The 8872-nt window shown below is 38.1% G+C and overlaps 1 non-coding gene across 1 annotated transcript; it reads right to left on the bottom strand.

Annotated features, from left to right (window-relative positions):
- Positions 1-1097: 1097 nt before the first annotated feature.
- LOC137583284 (U6 spliceosomal RNA) lies at positions 1098-1204 on the bottom strand. The gene has a single exon (XR_011033390.1). It is a non-coding gene; the product is annotated as a U6 spliceosomal RNA (small nuclear RNA).
- Between the last annotated feature and the right edge of the window lie 7668 nt (positions 1205-8872).

The following is an 8872-nucleotide window of genomic DNA, read 5'->3' as shown; positions in this document are numbered from 1 at the left end:
TATAGGATGGACAGTGATCAGTAATAGGACTAGAAACATTTAAAATATACGTGTAAACATATTCAACTAGTCAGATCATTAGGGCAGAGATGGCGGTAGGTTAACATATACCATCATGGGACAGGTGAAAATTTAATTTAATAGACATTTTGATTTCAAAATTTAAAATATTTTTGTTTACTTGGTGCATGGTATACCGATGTCGGCGAGACGACTTACCTTATGCAATGCAATTTAGCATACTGTCTATATAATCTACAGGTGAGAAAGTATAGGAGTGTAAAGTTGAATCTGTTCTAGTTACGTTACGTAATCACAGTGAGTTGAAACAAATATTTATTGTTACTACAACACATTGATAGAGTAGAAGCTGTTCGGATTCAGCTTGTTACTCAAGCTATTTATACCCTGTGAATGATAAAGTTTGAAAATCGTTCGGATCGGACCCTTAAATCATTTAGTGATACACAAAAACAGGTGAAGGAGTTGAAGAGTCTCTTTATGCAATTTGACAATGAGATAAATTTTAATTTGAAACCTCTTTCAACATGACGGAAACTCAGGATACTAATTCATTCAAAATTATTCATTTTGATAAACGAAAGAAAGTTAAGTAATTTACCCTCAGATGAGATTTTTCGTCACAAAAAAGAGAGAGTACCACAAAACGCGACAAGGGTATTAACGATTTGCTATGGTTGGGTTTAATCTGGCCGTTTGGGTTCAATCGATTTCAATTTCCTTGGACAAGTTTCATTTTCCAAATATTTTTGTATTTCAAAAGATTTTTCTAAATTTTAAAAATTTTAAGTAGGCTTTTTGATGGATGGTTTCTATTGCAGCTATATGTTATAGTGGTTCGATCCAAAGGATTGTCAACTCGACCTCAATTCGGCAATAGAAACTCGGCTCGGCTTCTCAAGAACAGATAGAGTATATATATAGTATATGGAGTCGGAAACGTCCCCTTCTCTGCGTATCAATCATCTGATATAAATTTTAATACCCTCTTCAAGAATATTTAAAAATGAATTCTAAAGTGACATGTGCCTAATATTATGTGCTGATATGATTAAAAGAATATTAGTTTGTGGCAAAAAAATGTGGAACGCTTCACGATTTTGCGTGTCATCCTTGCGCAGGGGCCATGCTAATCTTCTCTGTATCGTTCCAATTTTAGTATATGTTCTGCCGAAGCAAGAACGAAAACTACTGAGGAGAAGGTTGCATTTATTTCACACTTTCGACAAATAAACACTTGAGAATTATAACGAACAACTGCTGAACTGCACCTACCTGAGTGAACCCTCAATTGGTCCAATTGGTTTTTCATTATTTGTCTTTGGTTGGTTCAATTTTACAAATGCAAATGGTTTCCTAACAAAGCAAAGAAATATTTTATCGAAGGACATTCACCACATACAAATCCTATACCGTAGCGAATCAATCCTTTCAGTTTCCTCAATTAATGACCCACACCAAAGTGTGAGTCACAATTTGACCAATATGAAACCACTTCTAATGAAGTTTCTTGAGCCCAACCCAAACCAATCGAAAGCAATCCAACCCGAAAAAAAAGCTAACCAAAACTGAAACCGAAACCGATTCCAAATTGCTGTTCACCATAAATTGCAAACGAAATCGAAAGGAAACCGTGAACATCGTAAACAACATTTGCAGTTTTCCTCGCTTCTTTTCTTGGGTTCTCCTTGTTTTTCGTAATTTTCCGTATTTCATTCGCATACACTTCATTAACATCCATCCTTCCCCCGTTATGGCTGAAGGATCTTCGTCTCGTGGAAGAGTTTTGCAGTTGAATGGCTCTTGGAGGACAAACTCAATGAGAGAGAGAGAGAACAGAAAAGGGAGGCATTCGGGATGGCTGCATCATTAGAGTTGTCGTTGAGCAGCGACGAGCCTTTTCCCCGAAGAAAATTTACGTCCTTTTTTGGCAAAGACCTTTCCTCTAATTTCTTCAAGGATTCTGCATGTGTGTGAGTGGTGGGGCGATGGCTTTCGCATCAGCATCAGCGACAAGCGACACACAAAAAGTCCTTGGCCAATGACAGAAGCAGAAGCAGTAGCGGCAGCAGAAGCAGCGACATCAGCAGCTAGCAGAAGGAGCAGGCTCGGGCGCTTGGTCTGAGACAGGAAAATGTTTTTTCACGATAAAAATGATGGATGACATCATAAATAACGTTGGAGTGCGCCCCGAACAGAGGGTTTCCAGTGGTTGTTTATTTCGATATAAATGAAATTCTTCTTTTTCTTTCTTTTCTTTTTTGTGTTGTTGTAATTTTTTTTCGCTGCCCCAAAAATTTTGGCAAAGAAAAACATTTCACTGGCCACTCTTCTGTCTTACCACTCCGCCCTTCGCCATCCACATAGCACAACAAAAGCTCATGCAAACGCCGAACTTTTAATACTCTATCAAATGGCAAATGTTTGTCTTTCCCTCTTCCGAGGGGGGAGGCAGAATGAATTGGTTTTTGTAATCACATTTCACGTTGGTCGCTGATGAGAGGCTGGGGGCAGAATATTGCTCGATGTTTCCTGTCATAAATATCGAAAATTATTATTAATGTGCCAAAAGGAGGAAAAATGTTTGTTAGGCTTTCTCATGACTGTCGCTGAATGAGAAGTTTCTTGATAACCATGGGATGGATACTAAATTAAGTAACCTGCTAAAAGAAAATGTCTTTATTGTAACTAAAAACCTTAAAAGCATTACTAAGATATTCAGAATATTCCAAAAGATAATAAAAGACTTGTATATTCTGGTTTGAAATTCCATTGTCACTAAAGAGCAATCCGAAATTGACTTTACCTAGTTGCTTGGTAAAAATGGAACACCTTTCTTTAAGATTGTTAGTTTTGGTTGTAGTTTTAACTCTTAAACCATAACCGAGTCGATTCTGACCCCAATTTTTGTAAACACAACAGAGAAGTTCTAACTTTTTGTACAGATTGTAAGTCCTTAATTTGTCTAATCTACTTCTATCAGATATTTCTTCGATTAACCATAAGTCTTCAAATATTCTAATCCCATTGTCCATCACTTTCTGAAGGACAAGGCTCAAGTTGTAAGAAAGTGAAAGCTTGCCAAGATGTTTGCCTGTTTCTTTGTGCGGTGTGTGTGTGTGTGTGGGTGAGCTTTAATGATATCCTTATAGCCTGCTCAAATTTATGGCAAAGCCGCATAAATTTAGACAATTTTTTCACGCTTTCACCAGCAGCAGGCCACAAAAAAAAAGAAGAAAGAAAGAAGGAAAAACCAAGCAGCAGAAGAAGGAAAACCTTATCGCATTTTTATTTTAATGGATTTTTTATCTGCTTTGGCTGCCGTTGCTGCTGCTGATGATGACATTCCCTCTTCGAGGACATCAGTTTTTAAAGGAACACAGGGAGACGCCGAGAGAGTTTGAGGGAAAGATAGCCAAGCCACAACTGGCCAAATGTATCTGGCTAAGAACATTTTTCATTTCATTTAACTGACGGTATGGTTTGGTGGCAAACACGAAGAAATGGAAATGGGATTTAATAAGCCAACATTTATTTTAGACATTATTGATGGCGGTTTATTTATCGTACCGAAAGTCCCTGTGCCTTTCTATGTCCTCCCCATCCACGTTGCGTTTAGTTAGTAGTGGCTCTATTAATGCCAACCCTTCTCCTCCTTATGCGGCAAAACTCAAAAGGATTAAGTCGCTCTATAGACGGGCAAAGAGCCGGGAGGGAGACAAAAGGCAGAGAACAGGCCCAGACCCAGGCTCATAGTACTGGCAAAAGTACCCAAAAAGATTCACAGCCGTCGCACAATGCACAAAGCTCCCTCCACATCTTTCTCTTTTTGCCTGGTCCTCCCCCGCCTTCCATTCTTTACTCTCCTAGTCATTGTCCAACGATTATTCAAAATGCAACTCGCTGCCATGTGTGAGTGTGCATGTATGCGAAAATCCCCGCAGCCATGTTGGCGTCTGAATTGTAAACACTGGGAGAAAAGAAAGTCTTAAAGTGGAAGTATTAGAAATCTAACAATAAGCTGCCATGTCGAGCCTGTTCATCCAATCAAGGTTCATTTTTGATCTACACAAATTATTTGTGGAAATTCATTCTCATATATTTATGTATGTATGTACATAATAATATTGTCCAACAAATTGTAGTTAAAATGGTGTCATTTAAATTGGGTGATTTGACTCACAATCAGATGGTTTAAGGATATTCTCAAAATATTCATTTAACACAGTGTAAATTCAAAACATTTCTCTCTAACTCTAGAAACGGTTATAAATGTAATTCGAAAACTATGGAAAATGTATTATCGGTTATATATATTTTTGAATACCCAGAATAGGATTTTGTTATTCAATACGTATACTTGATATGTAAACATTAAAACCATTCCGATTTAGAAAGGTTCATTATATTAACGGTTAATTACATTCATACTCGATTCCGAGTTTTTGGTTGATATTAAGTTAGAACCAAAATATTATAGTTAATACATCAATCGAGTATTTAGGAGAGTGAAAGAAATAACTCCAAAACAGAGCGAAAAGTTTTGTAATTTAAAGTTCCTAGTATCAACTAAATGTGATGTGTTATTCAATTGAATCTTTACAAATCAATTTAACTAGTATTTGAATTCAACAAAGAAATCTATTTGGATTTTCTAATTCAATTTTTAGGAAAATAACATTCACAGTTTGTCACATTTGTCATAGAGAATACAGACGAAAAGCTTCAGTCCTTAGTATAAAACTATCTTTATCTAGTATCCTTTGGAGAGACAGATAGATATCCTCACCCAGATTTCAAACTAAGGCCTTTGAGAAGTTAATATTTCGATTAACTTGCAGTCTATTTATTGGTACTTCTTTGTCTCAGTGTATGGTAAGCTTGATCTTGTGCTAGTCATCCGTTCTGAGTTGCCTCTAGCTACATGGCTTTGGATTTTGGGGCCGGGCTTGCCGGGCTGGCTGGCTCGTTGGCTCTCTAGTGTCTGCAATTGCCGCATGTAAATTCTTAAAGTAGTACTTAGCGCTATTATTTATTATATTCCAACACTTTCAACACCTCTCAACAAGTAACGCGGGGAGGTGCAGAGGGCGGGGCTCAGTTCTGCGAAGCTGCAGTTGCCGCTATTGTTGCATTGCCAATGTTTCTGCCTCGTTTTTGGTGTTGCTGCAGTTGTAGCTACCGCTGTTGCACCAACATCTCGACATTATGTGTTTGAGGGAAATTTATGAATATGATGGGAGAAAGAAAAAGGATTTCATTAAGGAATCAACTTATGGGAGGACATGATGGGTAACTTTTCTTATGTTTGTCTACAAGTTTGTTGAGCCAGCCATTCCCAGCATTCCCAATGGCAAATGTTGCTTGCCTTATTAATTTCATTTCGTTTTGGTCACATTCAGCTGCGAATTTATTATATTCGGTAAATTAAAACAATACGGCCATGTAAATGCTCAGAGAGGCGCACTTCCCCGGGCAGCCGGGCCGCCATTGTTGGACTGTTGGCTGCAGTTCCATTCGGTGTAACCCAATGCCAATCCCATGACAAAAGTCGTCCTGGATCTATTCAAATGTAAATTTTTCATGGCATTTTCCAATTGTGTTTTTTTTTTTTGTTTTCGTTTTTTGTGTTTTTTGTGTTTTTTGAGGCGTTTGCTTAAAACGAATTGCCTGCCATATCCTTCCGCGTATTAATTTTGAAACCACAGAAAACTGAGCCCAATCCCAGCCAGGGTGGAGAATGCGAATTGGCTGCCTGTTGCCAGACAAACTGGGAATCAGAGTCACAATCGCTTGTAATTGTCGGTCGACGCGTTCGCTGCTGCCGTCGTCGCTTTTAATAATTATTAAAATTATTCTTGTTGAAATGATTATGGCGGTTGTAAGTGGCGGGACGACTGCCTTCTCCCCCCTGTCATCTGTGTGTGTCACTCACCCCTCGAACGAATTGTGTGGGGCATAAATCTTTTGGTGGTTTTCACAGTCGATGTGTCGCTGTTGTCGTCATTGCCATTGTCATCTGCTGGCTGTTGATGTGCCCACCGAACATACAAAGTCATGTCTTTGATTCTGGAATTCTTCTCGACTTTAAAATAGACTTCAACAAATTTTAAAGGCATAATGGTGTAATTTATTAAAGGAAAGGATTGATGGAGACATTCTTTGGCACTACTAGACAACAGGGAGACATTCGTATATAATGGATTTAATCAATCATGTTATAGAACAGAAGATTGTTAACATTATTAAAACTTATAAAAGTTGAATCTAGTTTATGCAGAAATGTATATATTTCTGTAAACTGTGGATCAGTTTTAATGTTTTGATCTGAGCATCTTGGAGTTTTCTTAAATAAGTTTTTTTCATTTTTCATATATTAACATTGAAAGGATAATAGAATGAAAGATTGTTATTGGACTTCTCGGTTGACTTTGTTTCATTAAGATATACAAGTAATAGATACAGAAAAGAGGGCAATGACACATTTAAACTATAAGATGGAAAAAACTTCATGGTCGTTTAAGGAAATTATCACAGAGGATAAGATTTTGTTTGTTCAGTCAACTTATTGTATCTTTACGTTAATCACGTTAATCATCTTTTCGTTTATCAAATTAAAGCCAAAAGGCAGATCCCTGACTCAGTCAGATATGTGTCCATCCCTGTTTCAATCAACTAGCTATGTATCTATCTATCTATCTTTAAGTTGAATGTTATTTTATTTCTTGGATATTCAAGTATGTTAATTCGGAAGAAAAATCTATCAAAATGGCAATCTATTCCTCATGGAGAAATATATATTCACAAAAGAAAAACACAAATTCAATCAAGAGTTGAGGTAGCAGTAAAAGTTGAAGTTAGTAGTTACTTCTCCAAGACTTATCAACCACATTGGATATTCAATTACCAAAGGAATTATCCTCGTTTTAGAGTAAAGTGATGAGAAAATGCTTTTAGCCGCATGTATCCATCCTTTAGAACTGCATTGAGTTCTCCTTAAACTGAATTTCCTCTTCTCATCGGTTTAAATTCCTAAATCCCACCAAAGCAAATCACTGCCATAGGACACGCATTTTGCAATCCGTTCCGTTTTCGTGTCACGTTCCATTGCATTGAAGTAAGGATCAGGAATAGGCAGTCACAGCTTGCGATTGGCGCGTGTTTTGTGTGGCACATGCAGAGAGCAACTCCGCGCTCCACACACATCTCACCCCAGTCCCATCGGCCCGGTAATCCATTCCGTAGTATTCGCTTGCCCCACTGCCCAGCTAATGGCATTCGCGGACTCTCTCTTTGGCTGCTACCACACATTGCATTGGAGCATTTTGTCTTTTCCAAAAATTAATTTGGTGTCCCTGTTTCGACGGGGGGGTGGGAAAGGAGGCTGGTGGTGTTAGCTCTCTTTTGACCAGGACATGATTATGTTGAACATTTCCAGTTGCGGACTTGGCTGTCCTGCTGCTTCCTCGTTTCAATTAAAACACAAATCGACTCCTGGAGTCCTGGAGAATGGCAAATAGTCAAATGGAATGTCGCCGCTGCACTTAATGCATAAATTCTCTGCTGGACATGATAAATTTTTGATGATTTTCCCATTGACCGTAAATTGAATGCAATTTTTTGCATGTTCTTTGACTCATTTCTGTAGTTAATCGATGCAAAAGTTTGTGATTTAAAACCTAATTAAAAACAAACTATAATTAAATGATTCGAAGGATTTCTCATTAATGATAGATATACATATCTAACTATCAGTATTTGAAACCAGATTTCAATTATCCTTAATATGTACATCCCTTTTTTGCTATAGCAACTTTTATTTTATAAATTTTGATGTTAAGCAATTTCGCAGCTGCTTTCGGTCTGTTTTAAAATTGTTTAAACATTACGATACTTTGGGGAATTTCAATAACAAAACAAAATAGAAATGGGCTAAAAACACAGAAAAGAAAACGTAACAAAAAAGTATGGGAAAGAAAGGGAAAAATGCTTGCCACTGCTAGAGAGTTGAGGGCAACATCCAATTATTTTTCGATTAGTTTCGCTATCATTCTTCAACAGCAACAAACAACATCTGAAACTCTGCTGAACCTTCCGAAAACCGAAAACGAACCCAAACACACTGAACTCATCCCCTAAACGAGGGTTGGACTGCCAGTGCCTCGGATGGTGGGATGGTGGGATGGGGTATGGCCAGGAGCGGGGGTTGAGATTGAGGGCATGGTGGCAGGAGTAGCGCACACATTTGGTGAGCCGAATATAAATAAATAAAACATACAAAATGGAAATAAATCTAACTGAAAAGCCATAAAGCATTTTCAGCATTCGCAATTTAATATGTTCGAGGGTATTTTTCTTGCACGTAGAAGAAGATGAACAGCAGCAACGGCAACAATAACAACAACAACAAAAGAAAACAAAACTAGAGAGGGGAAGAAAGGAAAAAAAGAAAACACCCACCACTGCTGGCACCACCATACAAACACCACCACCACCACCACCAGCAATGCCAGTGCCAACAAGATGCAAGATGGTGCCTCAAGGAACAGACACACAGACGGACAGACAGACAGACAGACAGACAAAAGGACAATTGGACAGTTGCTCGGCTAAAGGAAAAAGAAAAACGGAAAACGAGCGTCAGGATTCTCACATTGAAAATGCTGCAAGATGGAAAGAAGCTGCGGCAGGAGAAGTTGTAGCTCTCTGTCTCTGCCTCTGCCTCTGCCACTGCTAAGTGTGATATATTTCCTAAGATTATATAAAATGTTTTATTTGTTCTTGTTTGCTACTTTTCTTGACTCCTTCTTATACGCTTTTTCTCGTCTTTTCTTACGTTTTCTCTCTCTCC

Source organism: Drosophila tropicalis, unplaced genomic scaffold, assembly GCF_018151085.1.
Source record: "Drosophila tropicalis isolate 14030-0801.00 unplaced genomic scaffold, ASM1815108v1 contig_859, whole genome shotgun sequence".
Lineage (NCBI taxonomy): Eukaryota > Metazoa > Arthropoda > Insecta > Diptera > Drosophilidae > Drosophila > Drosophila tropicalis.
This window is presented reverse-complemented; position numbering and strand designations above follow the sequence as displayed.